General features: G+C 37.1%; 1 protein-coding gene and 1 pseudogene across 2 annotated transcripts in view; one reads left to right on the top strand and one right to left on the bottom strand.

Moving 5' to 3' along the window:
• LOC149052402 (uncharacterized) overlaps window positions 1-16223 on the top strand; it is a 320642-nt gene that overhangs the window by 247334 nt on the left and 57085 nt on the right. The gene's annotated exons all lie outside the window — the stretch shown is intronic.
• Window positions 8603-12331, bottom strand: LOC149052405 (uncharacterized; annotated as a pseudogene). Its single transcript, XR_016182880.1, has 3 exons — window positions 11595-12331; window positions 10364-11132; window positions 8603-9833 (listed from the first exon to the last, which is right to left on the bottom strand). The product of XR_016182880.1 is annotated as an uncharacterized LOC149052405 (transcript).

Here is a 16223-nt window from a genome sequence, read left to right as displayed (position 1 = left end):
ACTTTTTGTCTTGTTTTGCTTTGTTTTGTTGCGATTTGCCTTCCAGCATAATGCAACTTATGATTAAATCAACTAAGTGTAGAATGGATACTTTGGTTCACCACTAAGGTGAAGCAAACAAAAGTTAAGTGAAAGTCATATTTCTTTTTGATGACAGCGTAGCAAATGATCTAAGTGATAAAGGTGTGATAAAAGTGTCCCTTAAGATCAGCCACATGTCAGCTGTTAAAGCACTATGGGAAGATTTGTTTGTTGCTGCACTTTGGGATCACAGAGAGTAACTTAACTGTTCAATAAGTGTCTTCTTCTGAATTTGGCAAAGAGAACAATTTTGCTCCCTAATGTGACTTACTTAAAAAATAAAAAAGGAAACTGTAAGAAATAAATTAAAAGCACTGTTGCTGCAAAAAATCACATTGACATAACTTATTGAAAATTCATAATTTTTTCTTTCCATTGCATTTTCATGAAGCTCTTTTGTTTTCAAGTCTGTTACTTTCATCAATCTTTTAATCCCTGGTGAAAATCTTTCAAGGATCTTTAAGGATCTTACAAGATCTTCATGAGGATCTTTGAGGATCCTCTTGAGGATCTTCATGAGGATCTTCAAAATTCTTGTTAAGATCTTCAAGGATCCTTCATTTTCTTGCCAAGATCTTCAAGGATCTTTCATTTTCTTGCCAAGATCTTCAAGGATCTTTCATTTTCTTGCCAAGATCTTCAAGGATCTTTCATTTTCTTGCCAAGATCTACAAGGATCTTTCATTTTCTTGCCAAGATCTTTGAGGATCTTTGACTTTCTTGACAAGATCTTTAAGGATCTTTCATTTTCCTGTCAAGATCTTGTCTGGATCTTCAAAGATCTTTACATGAACTTTGAAGATCCTTTAAAGATCTTTGAAAATTCTTTGAGGATCTTCCAAATTCTTGTTAAGATCTTTGAGGATCTCTCATTTTCTTGCCAAGATCTTCAAGGATCTTTTTGAAAATTTTGAAGATCCTTAAAGATCTTGGAAAGAAAATAAAAGACCCTTAAAGATCTTGGCAATAAATTGAAAGATCTTTGAAGATCTTGGCATAAAAAAGAAAGATCCTTGAAGATTTTGACGGCCAAATTAAAGATCTTTGCAAGAGATTTGAAGATCCTTAAAGATCTTGACAAGAATGTCAGTGAACCTTGAAGATCCTGGCAAGGAAATGGAAGATCGTTGAAGATCTTAGCAAGAATGTTGTAGAACCTTCGAAATTTTGACAAGAAAATAAGCATACTTAAATCCTCATACTAAGTTAAAAAGAAAAATTGAACCAAACATAAAAAAAATGAAGATAAAACTTTTTTTTATTGCTAAACGAGAATTACCCATCCTCTTCTAGTAGGACTACTTATACACTATTTCTGTTCAGACTTTAGGTTAGTACTAAGATTTTCATTTTCCAAAAAATCTGGCAACAGTCCAGCTGAAAGATAAGAAGACCAAAATATATGTGTTAAACTTGTCTAGGACTAGACTATGACCAGACTCAGACTACTCTTAAAGAGGGGGTAAACATGAAAAAAAGGCAAACAAGAGTACTTCAATGACTATATTTCTGAACCATATTAACCTATATACCAAAGGAAAGCTTAGGAATCACACATACTGAATATAACTAATATGTTGCCCTAAACTAATTTGTTATTTGACATCAGATCAATTTGTCCACCACATGGTGTGAAAAACCTAGGTAAACTTGAGTAAAGATAACTGCACAAAGATTGCATGAAATCAATTGTTTTTAGTGTCAAAACAAAGTACTAGGGTCGTTCTTTTGGATGAGCTGAGGAACTTTTGGAGTCGTTTATATTATGGGCACAATGCCCGTTCAAAGTTCACCGAGATTATTAGGTGAGTTATTCCACAACATCTTACTTAAAATTCAGCTTATAGAGAAACTGTCAGCTTATCCAACTCAACTCAGTAAGAGGATACAGCCCTGAAAACTTCAGATTAATTGAACTAATACATCCTGAGGTACAAAATAAGTGTTTTCGGGAATTCATATGACAACCTCTAAAAGAGCTTTTTAAGTTGGTTACACAGAACCAAGTAAATTCACACCTTCTTCAGAAACATGTCCTTCAGTGAGCGTCGGGGAGAATCTCTCTAGATCGATAAGCCTGTATCCTTGTCCCTGTAACACATCATTTGCATCCTCACTCTCCAAGAGCTCAGAGTAAGAATCATTCGGCGAGGATGGCATCTTCATTTTCTTTCCAGAAGTACCAATGAATTCTTTTCATTCAGCCCCAGAGTCAGAGCAATCGCGAGACCTGCTTGGAGTTTGATTGACGATTTCGGTTGTTTCTGTCTCTCTTTCCGCTTGTTTCTGAACTCCAGAAAACGCCTTTCCTTTACCTTTTTTTTCTGTGTACCTTTTTACCTTTAGTTCCGACCATTGTCGATGATATTTGCCGTAACAACGAGCTTCTTATGTTTTTATGCGACCGTTAAAAATCTCGGCGCGTATAAATTCCTATCCCATAATGCAAAACCCTATTTGTTGTCATGTAAGTAGTCACAAAGTTTCCCGAAAGCCTCGAGCATGGCGTTGCTATGCGGTAACCTTCATTACACTCATTGCACAATAATTTTCTGCGAAAGTTGTGTTTAAATTATAAAACAGTGAGCCCTCAATTTACAATTTTGTTATGTTTGAAATTACTTGAGGATTTCAAAGGAACCTAATTCATAATGCAGAGATGTGGTATGTATCGTGTATCTACCGTCGCGCCTTGTGTTATGAACATAAATTTATCGCAGGAGGTTATTGTTAGTTCGATGGCTAAGTTGAGAGCCGATAAAGCCTCTGGGCACGACAGAGTTGCTCCAAAACTTTTAAAGTTTGCCGGTGACTCAATTATTCCATCTTTATTGTCTGTTTTTCAAATAAGCGCCACCTGCAACAGTGTACCGGCTACTTGGAAGGCTGCAAACATCTCAGCTCTCTACAAAAGTGACGATGAAACCGTTAAGCAAGGACAACAAGGACTTGGGAACCCTCACCAGTGGGCGTATAAAAAAGGTCATTCCACCGAGCTGTTGTTAGTGAAAATAACGGATGACTGGAGACAAGCGATCGACAAGAAACATGTTGTAGGCGTGGTTTTTGTAGACTTTCGTAAGGCGTTTGACGCAATTCCCCACTCCATTCTGCTCCGAAAACTTCAAAGTCTTGGTGTAGCTGGGGACTTGTGGTGTTGGATAAGAGATTACCTCTCTGGAAGAACGCAAGTAACGACGATTAATGGGTGTCAATCTCAAGCTATGCCAGTTACTTTTGGTGTACCTCAAGGGTCGGTGCTGGGCCCTACCCTGTTTTCCATCTTCTGTAATGATCTGCCCAATATTACTGAGGGAATAGATGGTGACCCACAGCTTCACATGTACGCAGACGATACCACCGTCTATGTCTCAGCTCCGACCTATGATCTGGTGGCCTCCAAGTTGAATGAAGTACTAGCAAGGCTATATCTGATTTCAGCGCGCATGATCGAGTGTTACAGGAAAAAGTTCTGTGCATAATTCGAAATGTTCACACTCAATTGCTTTTCATTCGGTGGTAACTACTACAAACAAACTAATGGCGTGGCCATGGGTACTATAATGGGACCCAGCTACGCCAATCTTTTTGTTGGTTTTATTGAACATCAACTTTTTAGCATTCAAACGTGACAAAAACATAGGCAACTTTTTAGTCAGGAGTTCATTTCATACCAATGACCAATCTGGAACTTTTAAATGCGCTCGCTCACGATGCAAAACTTGTCCTTTCATTCATAACGTAGAGAAAATATCGGGACCCAAAAGATCCATTAAGATCATTGATCACTTTACGTGTACCTCCGCCAATGTTATTTACTGCATAACTTGCACTTATTGCAATAAGTTATACATCGGCGAGACAGGAAGACGACTGGGTGACCGATTCCGAGAACACCTTCGCGATGTGGAAATAAATGACAAGGACGCATCCAAGCCAGTCGCTAGACACTTTAATCTTCCTTATCATTCTAAACAGCATATGGCAGTTTGCGGCCTTTCCTTACATCTAGGCAGTTCGGAAAGCCGTAAAACACTAGAACAAAAATTTATATTTCAAATCGGCACCCTTAATCCCCACGGAATCAACGAGCGCTTTTCATTCAACTAATCTATTCCTGTTTTCTCGTCACAATATTCCCACCAATGGCGTAGCTCCACCTTCTACATATAAATCCACACACAACCCACAATTCCTCTAATCGCTCTGACGAAGGGCTAACGCTCGAAACGTCAGCTTTTTTACTCTTTACGGTGGCTAATTTACGTTTTCAACCCAGTTGTTAACACTAAATTACCTGCTTGAACCAGATATAGTTTTGTTAAGATTTTCTAGTTACATTACCTTAGATATAGATATAAGAAAAGTTGTTTAAAACAGATCGCGTAAATATAGCATACAGTAAACATGAAAGAAGCATTATTTAATGCAAACCTATTTTTATTCCGTTGCGACACCTCCATGTACGAAAAATCTTGTAATAATAATAAGATGTATATTTTAGGCCGTCATATCAGAACATGAGAAAAGAAGTAGCAACTTTTTTTCGAGCACTCATTCACTGAACGTTGCAATTGAAAATACATTAATTTATTTTTGATGGGCAGTTAAACAACAACCAGTTAAAGAATTTACCATCAGTCATTTTCAGCAATAATACCCGGCTGTACAGGCTGTAAGTTTGGAGTCTTTCTCAATATTGGTGTAAGAGGAACGCATGTACTCCAACCTTCAAATCAGACATTTGAATGCATGGGTGATATCGCACATTATCAGTTATATCCTAAAAAAGCTGCATTAAGTGCCGCTCTCACTAAGAGCGGTCCTCTCCACTTCCCTTTAGTTCTTCTTCAATTCTCTTTTTTCGCGTCGCCACAAGCCAAATATGATTTTTTGCCAGTTGCTGTGGACAGCGATCGAAAGTGTAAATTTCAGAGATTTTGTCCAGCGCGCAGCGATTACAATAATAAAGCTCACGGAGAGAGATTCTCAGGTTATAAAAGTAAAGAAAGTTTTATGTACAGAAAAGTGTAAGATGTAATATAGAATAGAATATGAAAGTAGCCTAATACAAAAACTTTTAGCAAAAACTTTTTTCTGAATCCGTTGTGAACGACTTTGCATTGACGAGTTTCCCAAACAAATTAAAATTGATTAAACAAGCCTTTCACGTGAAACGTGAAGAAAGGAAACAAATCCTCTGAATAAAATTCAATACAAATCCTGGACCGAAAGGCTCAAAACCTGTCTGAAAATAAGGAATCTATAGTCTTGAGCGCGACAAAAGACCGTGGTTCGCCCAACCTTCAATGATTTGCGAAGCTAGGACATGTTCAATTTTTCCTTTGGTTCTAGCCTTACTCCACTACCAAAACATACTCGTAGTAGTGAAATAATATAGCACAAAGAGATTATTTTAACTCCTATTACCCTGCAACCATCACAAGTTCAAATCTCTCCGGGATAGCTAAGCATCGTTTTGCCGTCGTCTGTAAACCACCTGGGATGTTGAGAGAACGCGAAAACAATTTGTAAAACAATTACATGCTACTGAAGAATACTTCATAATAGTCTGTGCATAAAATCTTTTGAAGAAATCAGTTTTAATGTCTTGCGGAGATTTATAAATTATGAAAAATAAATTCAGTTGTAGGGTTTTAACTGGTGAAGTTTATTTTCATGGTTAGGACTTAACTTTTAATTCTTTAATAACGTTACTGGACCACACCACGTCTGAGGGCGGAGAAATCGAAAGACAACGACATCGAGCCGTGTTTCGTTTGTACTGATTCAAACGTCGTCCAACTGTTTTGTTTACTCGCGGTACACTATTTTCCTTTAACAAAACTTGTTTAAGTTGTCTCAGCTTGGATTAAGATTGCACGGAGTCGTCGTTTAAATTTACAAAAGTGTTTAGAATGCTTTAACTTGGCAACAATTATCAAGTGAAAGTTGAAAGTTGAAATCGCGGACAGCAAACGGAATTGCCGTAAATCTTGAGTACACATGTACATTCAAAGGGTTTTTTTTTACTTGTCATTTAGATCAAACTAAAAAAAAACTGAAAACTGAAGACTTGGTAAAACTGAATTTAAAACTTAAAAAAAAGATATCGTTAGAAAACTTCAATCTTTGTAGACACTTGAAAATTGCATGAGTTGACTGCCGGTCACGGTTCTCAAATAATGAAATGACTTGCAGTCGAGACAACCATACATTCCAAACTATAATATGTTGATGAGGAACTTCTAAGCGATCTCGAAAAGATTTACAAATCTCATATCTAGCGTTCAGTTCACGTTGACTCAGAATTATTTCACTCAGAAATTCCGTGATACCATCCTGGATGTTTTGCATGCGCTTTAATTCCCAAAAGAAAGAAAAAAAGGATAAGGAAAAGGAAGAACAATTACATCGTAACAAATTGGTTGGTGTACCACTTGCTCGAGTTTAAGTCCGTCCTCTTTTTAAAAAAATTATTGATAGCTAACAACTATTCAGCGAAGTGGAAGTAGGTAGTGGTAGATATTTATCAAACCGCTGATGATATTGACCAATGATGCTGATGCGAGTAGTTGTTTTGTTGTATACTAACACAGTGAATTAACTAACTATTCAAACTAAATTATTCCAGCATCGATTACAATGCTTTCGGGCGCAAATCTCCCAGCAGTGAAAAACTGAGAATATTCGGAGTTTGACAAGGTAATCAGAGCGCCCCTTCAGCATTATCTACTGTGTCAGTATATACCTCTCACGAGTTGTGAAAACTATCAGAATTCTTTTTTTTTTTTTTTTTTTAATCTAAGGTCGATAGTGGAACGAGACCTTCAGAGTGAGCTAGCGTGATTCTGTGAAACAATAATATACCATAAGTGAATTAGACTTGAAATAGATACAAAATACTCTAAATTACAGTAGCTCTGAAAATAACTCGACAAAAGAAACAATAGTAGGCAAGAGGGAAATGTTCTCATCGACAATTCTTTTCCAAATTTCAGAGAAGTTTTGCCTTCTTTCCTGTTTTCTTTTTTTTAAAGCGTTAACACTTGGATTAGGAAAAGTCACTTGGAAAATGCATCGGTTTAGAAAAATTCGTCTCCCTAAATGTTAATTTTTCTGCATAAAATGAGCAGCCCTAGCAATAGACCTTTTTAGTTGTCACGAAATTTAAAATAGCTACACAAGAATTCGAAATGGAAAGAAAAGTGAACGCTATGATATAAAACAGAATTTGAAAGTGGCCTCAAACAAAAACTTATTTAACAAAAACTTTCTCTAATCGCGTAATGAACTAATTTACTTTGGTGTTTATTTCCACAAACTTAAGTTTATAACTTAAACAAGCCTAAACATGAAACTTGAAAAAAGGAAACAAAACCCTTGGTTAAATTCCAAGGCAAATCCAGGACCGAAAACGCACAAAACTTGTCTGATAATAAATAATATACAGTCTTGAGATTGGCAAAGTGTCGTGGTTTACCCAACCCTCGATGATTTGCGAAGCTGAAATACGTTTTTCCCCTTGCACTGTGCGAAATGAATAATTTCGTGGAATTTTTGGAGCCGTGATATTTCACGATACCCGACGAGTCGCAGATCGGAATGCGACGTGTCGGGAAACGTGGCGTGTCGGAGAGTGTCATGTTCCTGACACCCGTGACACGGCGTGTCATGACAAGTCATGCCCTGTGTACGTTAATCGCACGGATATATTTTGTCGTAGAATGAATATATTTTGTGTACCTTTGTCTTAGCACGTTACTGGGAAACCACAAACGCTTGTGCTCTTTTGTCCCTTCAGAGTTTTATAGTTAAAAAGGCGTGGAGTTCATGATCCTTCGGTAATTCGTGTCGTCAGTCGTGGGTCTCAAAGCCATTTTCCATTCTCAAGTACCAAGGTTTTTTAAAAAGTTTACACTATGGAGATCATCAATTTACGCACATGCATCCTCACCTTCCTTTGCTTATCCTGGCTTATCGCGTTCGCGTGAATGTATTTTTTTCAGTGTGTTCTCGCACCTTTACCTATCGCTTAGGGCGGGGTACCTTTACGTGCCTATACTGTTGCGCGTTCGCATTCAGTGTTAAAACTAAAGTTAAGTATAGCTTCTGTTTTTAAAAAGACGGTAATTTCATGTAAAGGGAAACTTTGTGTCAGTCGATCCGATTTGATAATTCTAATCTTATTAGGTTTTTTTTCAGTCTTTCCATTTTTTAACGTTTTGAACATTAAAGTTGGAAATAATTTGTAACAGTTGCTTTGCTGATGGCAATCTTATCCTTCACGGCATATCAATGTCTGGGAACTTCTTTTGTAAAATGATTCGAGCATTATTGTGTTTTCTTTAGCTCAACTAATAGGTAATGCCATGTATTGTTACGAATACTTCGATAAATTTGTTGTTGTTGTTATTGTACTTGCATAAAATTGCAATTTGGGCAACAGTCAGCCACTGGATTGTAATACATGTAACATTTAAAAACTGATAAAAAATGAGATGAAACACTGACAGCAATATTTTGGGTTTCTCTTAAAGAACCGTACTAAAGGTTCAATATTTTATTGCGCAAAAATAAATAACTACAGCTATTTCATGAGAGGTCATACTGTAACTTCTGAAACACTAACTGTTGTACAGGATCACACGATACATTTGGTACCTATTGCCATATAAAAGAACTACTTGTGCAAACCACTTTTGGCAATAGCACAATCAAATGAAATTAATTGCAAATTGACTGAATTGTGACAGTACATAAAAATCTAAATACAATATTCTTATTAATCTAACATGTCATATTATGTGATCACTGATTTATTTCAGTCTCTAACCAAAATAATTGCTGTTGTCAACTAATTCAGCTTATCATGATCCAACTTAGGATGTTTCAGAATGTAAATATCTAGAAATGAAAATGTATCTTGAGGCTCAGTTTTGGATTTAATCATGTGCAGATGTTCAATGAGAAAGTACCGACACCAAATCCACTTTCTGCAATCTGTTTTCCTTTCCATAAATTAAAGCTCCATAATGCTAGACTCTAGCTGAGTTTGGTAATGGTAAATAATTTCATGAACTTTTTCTTGCTGATGGCGCAGAAGTGAAACTTGATATTTAACAGACACAGCTAGACTGGAATCTTCCCACTGGCACATAAAAGGCATGTTCTGGAATAACTGACTCGAAATGATTCGCCCAAATCTCTACAGGTTTTAAACACCTGTTACACTGAGGATGCCTAGCATACTATTCAACTAATGCTAGAAGGTGGGTGATCTTTTGAGATTTTCCATTCTCCATTTTGATGACCACATCATGTTGCAGAAAGTCCCTGATGAAAGCAGGTCTACTAGAGTCATCAAACCACTGTGTGATAACTGTTGAAGGCTGTTGGTTACAAGCTGAGTCTGCTGCACCACGGTATCCTTTGTATAAAAGGTGCTTGAACTTATCACAGAAGCTGGAAACATGGATGATTCTACCACCAGCATACATGGTCTCGTAAGTCTTCTGTAGTCTCCTCACATCATCACTTTCAATTGCATCCCCTTTTGATTGGTGGTAGTGGTACTTGAGTCTCAGTTTTACAAAGGCTAACATTAACTGGACTGCCAGTTTCAGATTCAACCATGTTGCAGAACTGCTGGACACGGACACTTGCTTCTAGTAAAGTTCCCTTTTGCTTGCCTTCACAATCCATAAGTTGCTTGAACTCTTCCATGCCTCCTGGAAATATAATTTGAACTCCTGAGGATAATAAAATGAAAACCAGTTAACATATGGTTCATAATGTATTCTGATACATCTAGGCATTACGCAAAGGCTTACACAAAGCAACATGCCACAAGCAAGGTATCAGGCCTCTGGCAGGTGCAAGGTTAAAATTAAAATCCAGCATAAAATTTTGATAATAATTAAAAAATTATGTGATATTTTTGTGGACTTATTATTATTTGTTGTTAATTTGACAGTCAGTCGTTTGGTCGGTCAGTCATTCAGGTCTGGTCAAAAGCTAATGAGTTTTACTACTACACTGTATAAGTGCTTTGTTGCCACAGACCTAATGGCCCATCTGCTTTAAACTTTTATATTTATGTAACATGGATACATGTACATATATGTTTGAATATGGAGGTTTGAGTGTTTACATAATTTTTTTTTTATTTCAAAGAATATGGCGTGACTGCATTCTATCAAAATGTCAAGAAAGGAAAGACCAGTTTGAAAGAATTAATTTTCATTTTTTTAAATTTATTAGAGAAGAGTTTAATACCTACCAATATTAACATTGTTTGTATGGTAATCTCCCATAATTCCATTGTACCTCTCAAATGAGAAGCACCAAAAAGAGAAAACAGGTCCATAATCAAGTATACAATCCTTAAAATGGCCATGAAGATGCATGTTTGGTGTACACTTCTCCTTCCTGCAGAGGGCTTCTAAACATTACACAAAATCGCATCAGCTTGTGGTCAGCTTCCATACACTCCTACTTGATGATAACTTTTCTGCAAAGCAGTTGACAGGCATGTACAAATGCTGTCCACATTCCATTATGTCCACCGGGTATTACTCCCTTTAAAGCAAAAAAGGAGTAAATACATACCCAGTTCTTTCACTGGTCACCAGTGAATCCCTTAAATCCTTCAGAAATTTTGCTTTGGATGCACACCATTTCAGATGGTGGCTTAACAAGACTAACACGTTTCTGTTCTCTCTCCAAGTCAGATTCACTCAAAATTCCCATTTCAGTCCAAGTCTTAAGAACATGTTTGGCACTCCCAGGAGGCAAGTTATGCATGGGATCAATCAGAGTGAATCTTATAGCATCATAGTATGGAAGCTGGAACAGGACAGAGTAACGTGCTCCACTTGAAGAGGCAAATTTCTGGGCATCACTTGGTGTTTTAGCTTGGCAAACTTTTTCTGCATATGCTCGATGGTCTTCATTAGATTGCTGTTCCCAGCTTTCTCTATCAAATCCTGAGAAATCAGGTTTATCACCAAATGATGCTCTTGGAAATTTTTTAAAGCATTTGCTGCATCCTGAAAATATAGTAAAACACCATATAAACAATTATGCCAGTGCAACAAGCATGTATTTACACACACAACAAATACATACCTGCCAACCTTTTTTGAGCCAAGGGTGCAAGATTTTTATCCTACAAGTGCCAGGATTTTTGATAGAGAACCTGATCATATCTGGAGATAATCCAAAGACTTCGAATGCAGTCCCAAACAATTCCAAACTTCCTAACACATAAAACACAACCTCGTCTCTGGCACTTCCCTTCTAAAAGTCAGAGGATGTATTAGCTCAAACTTTTCTGCTAGATGTGAGGAATTGGTCAGCTGGTGAGGGCTGACTTGAGATCGAAGTTTTTTTATTCCCAAGATATGTGAGTTGGTAGGTATACATACACAAATACAAAAAAATAATAACCAAGGAATTATTATTAAAATTGTATAAAACACTCTAGTTATAGTGCATCATTGAGCACTCACCTTTCTTTGCAGTATGGCCAATAAAACCTCCACATTTCGAAGTTGCTGGTATATCACTTGACAAAGCTAAGATAGCAGCTCAGAATATCTCCCCAGTTCCAGAAATGTTTGTGTCTAAGATAACTCCATCCCACAAGTCAATAAGGTCATCTACTAATGGCTGCAGGAAGGAATTGATATAATGCTTAGGATCCTTTGGCCCAGGAATTATTCCAACAACAATAAGATTTTCAGGTTTGAAGCGTTCCTTTTTTGGAAGGTTCATTAAAACCATGTAAATGACACAAATAGATTTTGAACCATGAAGAGTGGGCTGAAACCAGTCAGTGTTCAACATGAGAGCAAAGTTATTTGGTATAGCAAGAAAGGGCTCTCCATCCACATACTGAAACTCTTTCCAAACTCTTCCTTCAAAACAGTCTCCAAGAACATTGTCTGACAGCTGAGTGGAACAATTTCTCCACTTTTCACAGTTTTCCATGAAGTTTGGCTTGTTAATAAGGTCTTGTAATGAACCAGTAACCTTTTTTAAAGCAGTAAACCTGCCTAGGATACAAGAATGTCTTTGGTGCTCTTGACCTCATAACTTTCATCAGAACGGAACCACATGGCCTCCTTCAGGCTTGGTGTGGGTGGCGTGGATAACTCACATGACTGCATTTTGCTGATACAACCTCACCATTTGGCCTTTGGCAAACACATTCATCAAAATTATAGAGAGTTTAACACTTAAGGCAAACTGCATTTTTAATAAAACTGTCCTTCTGAAGGCCAAGATTTTTCGAATCATGTACAATGTTTCTGGGATGATCTTGGCAAAGTTAATAAGAACTTCTGCTTGCATCATCTTACCAATATCAGATAAGAACAGCTTGAAAAACTTTAAGAATAGAACAATAGCCCTTTCTGTAACTTTGAACATTGCCTGCCACAGAAGTAAGAATAAAAGCAAAGCCCTCAGTTCTGTGCAATCACTTCCTGGTTCCTTCTGTTTACCACATTTTTTTTGCACTGTTTTGCATTTCATGAGAATACTCAAAGCTCTGCGTATTGTTCTCTACATCATCCTCCTGAAATGAAATAACAGTACATCAGAAACAATAGCAATAAATAGTACTCAAGGTTCAGTATACATGTACACCATTCTGCATGTATTTACATCATGGGTATTAGGGTGAATGGTTCCTTTTTAACCCAACTCACGAAATGTTTTTTTTTTGCATATTGCATTAGCTGGTTTCACAAACTGAAAAATTAACAAATGATGCCACTTTCTCACTCTCTTTCTCATCTTGATTGGAACATAATCTGCCAGCTATTGCAAACAGTTCAAAAATCTGTGGGAAGAATCCTTAAATAACATAGAATTTTGTGGTGATCAACTCCATTTATTGTTGAAGTAGTATTAGATGTACTGAAGACCTTTGTAAAGAATACTTCAGTTTTGGATATGCCACAGTTAATTTGATTGGAATGATTTCAAACAAGCTTCTTGAATTATTGTGCTCTTCAAACAACTTTTATGTTAAAGAATTGGCTTTAAAAAGGCACTTTCCAGCTCAGTAAATAACCAGGGCCCGCTAAGTTGTTAACATGGTATGACTTGCTTAGAATTTATTTTTGTTTTTGATAAAATTTTATTACTCTCTAATATTAGAGTATAGACATTTCTTTCTGTTATTCTTGTCTTCATATCTGACTGATGAAAAAATGTCTTTTCATCATACTAAAATTATGGTCGTGGTGTAATGATTTATGTAAATATTGAAAATGTCGCTTTCATCCATGTCAAGCATTAAGCACTTTTAGCTTAGGATATTTAATTATTACACACAATCTAAATTTTTTCCCTTTTTGTGCATATGGTTAGACTTCGTTGTTAGTCATCACATGATGAAATAGATTCTGTAAATTGGCCATTTTGAGTATTATTTATTAGATATTAAAATAATTTATTGTTTTATAGAGTAAAGGTTCTGAGAAAAATACACTAGTAAGAGGGTGCAGAATTATCGGGAGAATTCGTTGCTTTTTCCAAGAACACCTGATAACATTTCTCGTACCGTGGAATATCAAAATCTAGAATACGAATCTATTCTTCAAGTATCGAGAAATTTCGGGTTCTTGAATATCAAGCCATTCTCATAGTAACGTGGAAAACCGGCTTCTAGAATACAGACCGATTCGTCTAGTACCGTGGAATTTCGGGTTCTTGAATACTACGCGATTCTCGTATTACCGTGGAAAATCGGGTTCTAGAATACAGATCGATTCGTCTGGTACCGTAGAATTTCGGGACAAGAATACTCAGTGAAACTGTTCTCACGGTGGAAAAGACAATTTTTAGAAAGACACGAAAGAAAGACACAATTTGACTGACCGCGCGCTCGTATACGGTACGCCATTATTTGCGGCAAATCTGAAAGTATAAGGAAATTTCCAGGTCTCCACACGCCGCGTTTCAATGACGTATCCTGACATCGGATTTTCCATGCGACGGGTTAAGTCCGAATTGGAACGAATAAAATTCCTGGCACTCGGTGGACACATCGCATGTCTTGGAACACGGTACGTCTGGATATGTCCGTTTTCTCTAAGAATACGGGTCTGTATCGTGTGGTTTCATGTTGATATTAGCCATACCCAGCTACCGAAACATACTCGTTGTATTTACGAAAAGCTAAACGTAACAATCGGTACTCCTGTCTAATTCCCTGCTTTTAGTTTATCTAATCGAATATCCATCGCGGGGAATTATGATTTTCACAAGTCTCGTTATCATTGTGTTGATCGTTTTACAATGGTCGCAATAATGTATCACATCACATCCGACAAACTCTGTAGCCTCATGCAATGCACGTATATGGCGACGAACGAAATTACGAATCTCGCCGCTACCGTCACACCGCCGATGAATTGTTAAACCGTTTGTATTTTTGAACGTAGCGCTGGTGGTTATTATTGCACGTTATTGTTCGCCTAGTTATCACATTGTAAAAATATACCGATCGAGAAGTTATCCTTCAGGTGTAGCGTCAAACTTTTTTGTGAACGCACGAGGAGATAATATCGAGCAGTGAAGGCCGTCCAAACTAAGAAATCTGGGTAATTTAGTGTTAACAACTGGGTTGAAAACGTAAATTAGCCACCGTAAAGGGTAAAAAAGCTGACGTTTCGAGCGTTAGCCCTATCGCTCTGACGAAGGTCTAACGCTCGAAACGTCAGCTTTTTTACCCTTTACGGTGGCTAATTTACGTTTAAACCCAGTTGTTAACACTAAATTACCTGCTATACTCTCCCACCGACGCAGCACCACAGTTTCTTTAGAAACTTACCCCTTTATAAGAAATCTGGGGGCATTCTCTTACAGAACATTTTTAAATCTAGGGTTTTGGAAATGCCATTTCCTGCGTTTTTTTTTTTTTTTTGCAATTTAGGCAAATAAATTAAAATGATTTTGTTGGTGTTTTAGTTTCCCCACCTCCAGTATTATCGGTAAAAAAGGCACAATTTTACGGCTGGCTGCCGAAAATATTACATACATTTGTACACCGGTATCATGCAGCTATGTGGCACCGTTCGAAAAGGCCACTTCTGGGCATGTTTAAAAACTAACTTCCCGTATGGAAACCCAGACTGAGCCGCAAACCAGTCGTAACACGAGAAAATTGTCCTTACTCTTCTCTGCCAACGTCTGTCTATTCCACACATTCTTAATTATTAGTTCATTATTTTTCCCTTTCATACTTCTTTTGGTATCTTAATTAACTACCCTACCCCCCACCCTCATGAAAACAAATAAACGTCGCCTGACTCATGAAGTGGTCTATACTTCATATCAGTTCGTATGGTAAAGCCTTGTGTATTATAACAATAGGTGATTGGAAGATACAGAGGGAGTAGAGAGCAATTTTTAAAGTGTTCAGTGGACTGTTTTCAATGCTTCGAATAGAAAACCCTCAAAGTCATTTTGTACTACAACATAGCTCGTTTTCTTATTGCAACTACAAAGGAGGCATTGCTTTATTGACGCTTACAGTCTGTTTACCAGCATTTTCTGTGTTTCTTGACCTTCCTTAACTGGTATAACGTACTAAATGATGTGATTAAATGATTTTTTGTTAGGCGGTTGGACAACAATCAGTTGAAGGGATTACCATCAGACATTTTTAGCAAAAACATCTTGTTATTGCGCTTGTAAGTTTATAATCTTCTTTATTTTTGCAAAAGACGCCTTAAATCCAAATCTACCGAACATACAATAATGCCTTATCTCCAAGTGACTTAGATGCCTTTTTTCCTCTAATGCTGATGCACAGTACCCTTATTCCTACCTCCCCCTATGTGCCACTCCTCGTCTCCCGAAATGTTAATTTCTCTTTATAAAATGAGCAGCCCTAGTAATAGATCTTTTTAGCTGTGTGATCACGTAGTTTGCAGTAGGTAAACAAGGATTCGAAATGGCTGCTCAAGTACCTACCGCAGACGACATTTTATGGACGAAATTCCTTCTCCTCTTGCCGAAATTATTATATTCACGAAGAAAATAACCTCTCTAATGACTGCGCTAATATAGAAATGGGCGACAATTGACGTAAATCCTTTTTAATACAAAAGTTGAGATTGTTA

Source organism: Pocillopora damicornis, chromosome 1 (genome assembly GCF_964200805.1).
Source record: "Pocillopora damicornis chromosome 1, jaPocDami1.2, whole genome shotgun sequence".
NCBI classification, from domain to species: Eukaryota; Metazoa; Cnidaria; class Anthozoa; order Scleractinia; family Pocilloporidae; genus Pocillopora; species Pocillopora damicornis.
Note: the sequence above shows the minus strand (reverse complement) of the source record. Positions and strands in the feature narration are given on the sequence as shown.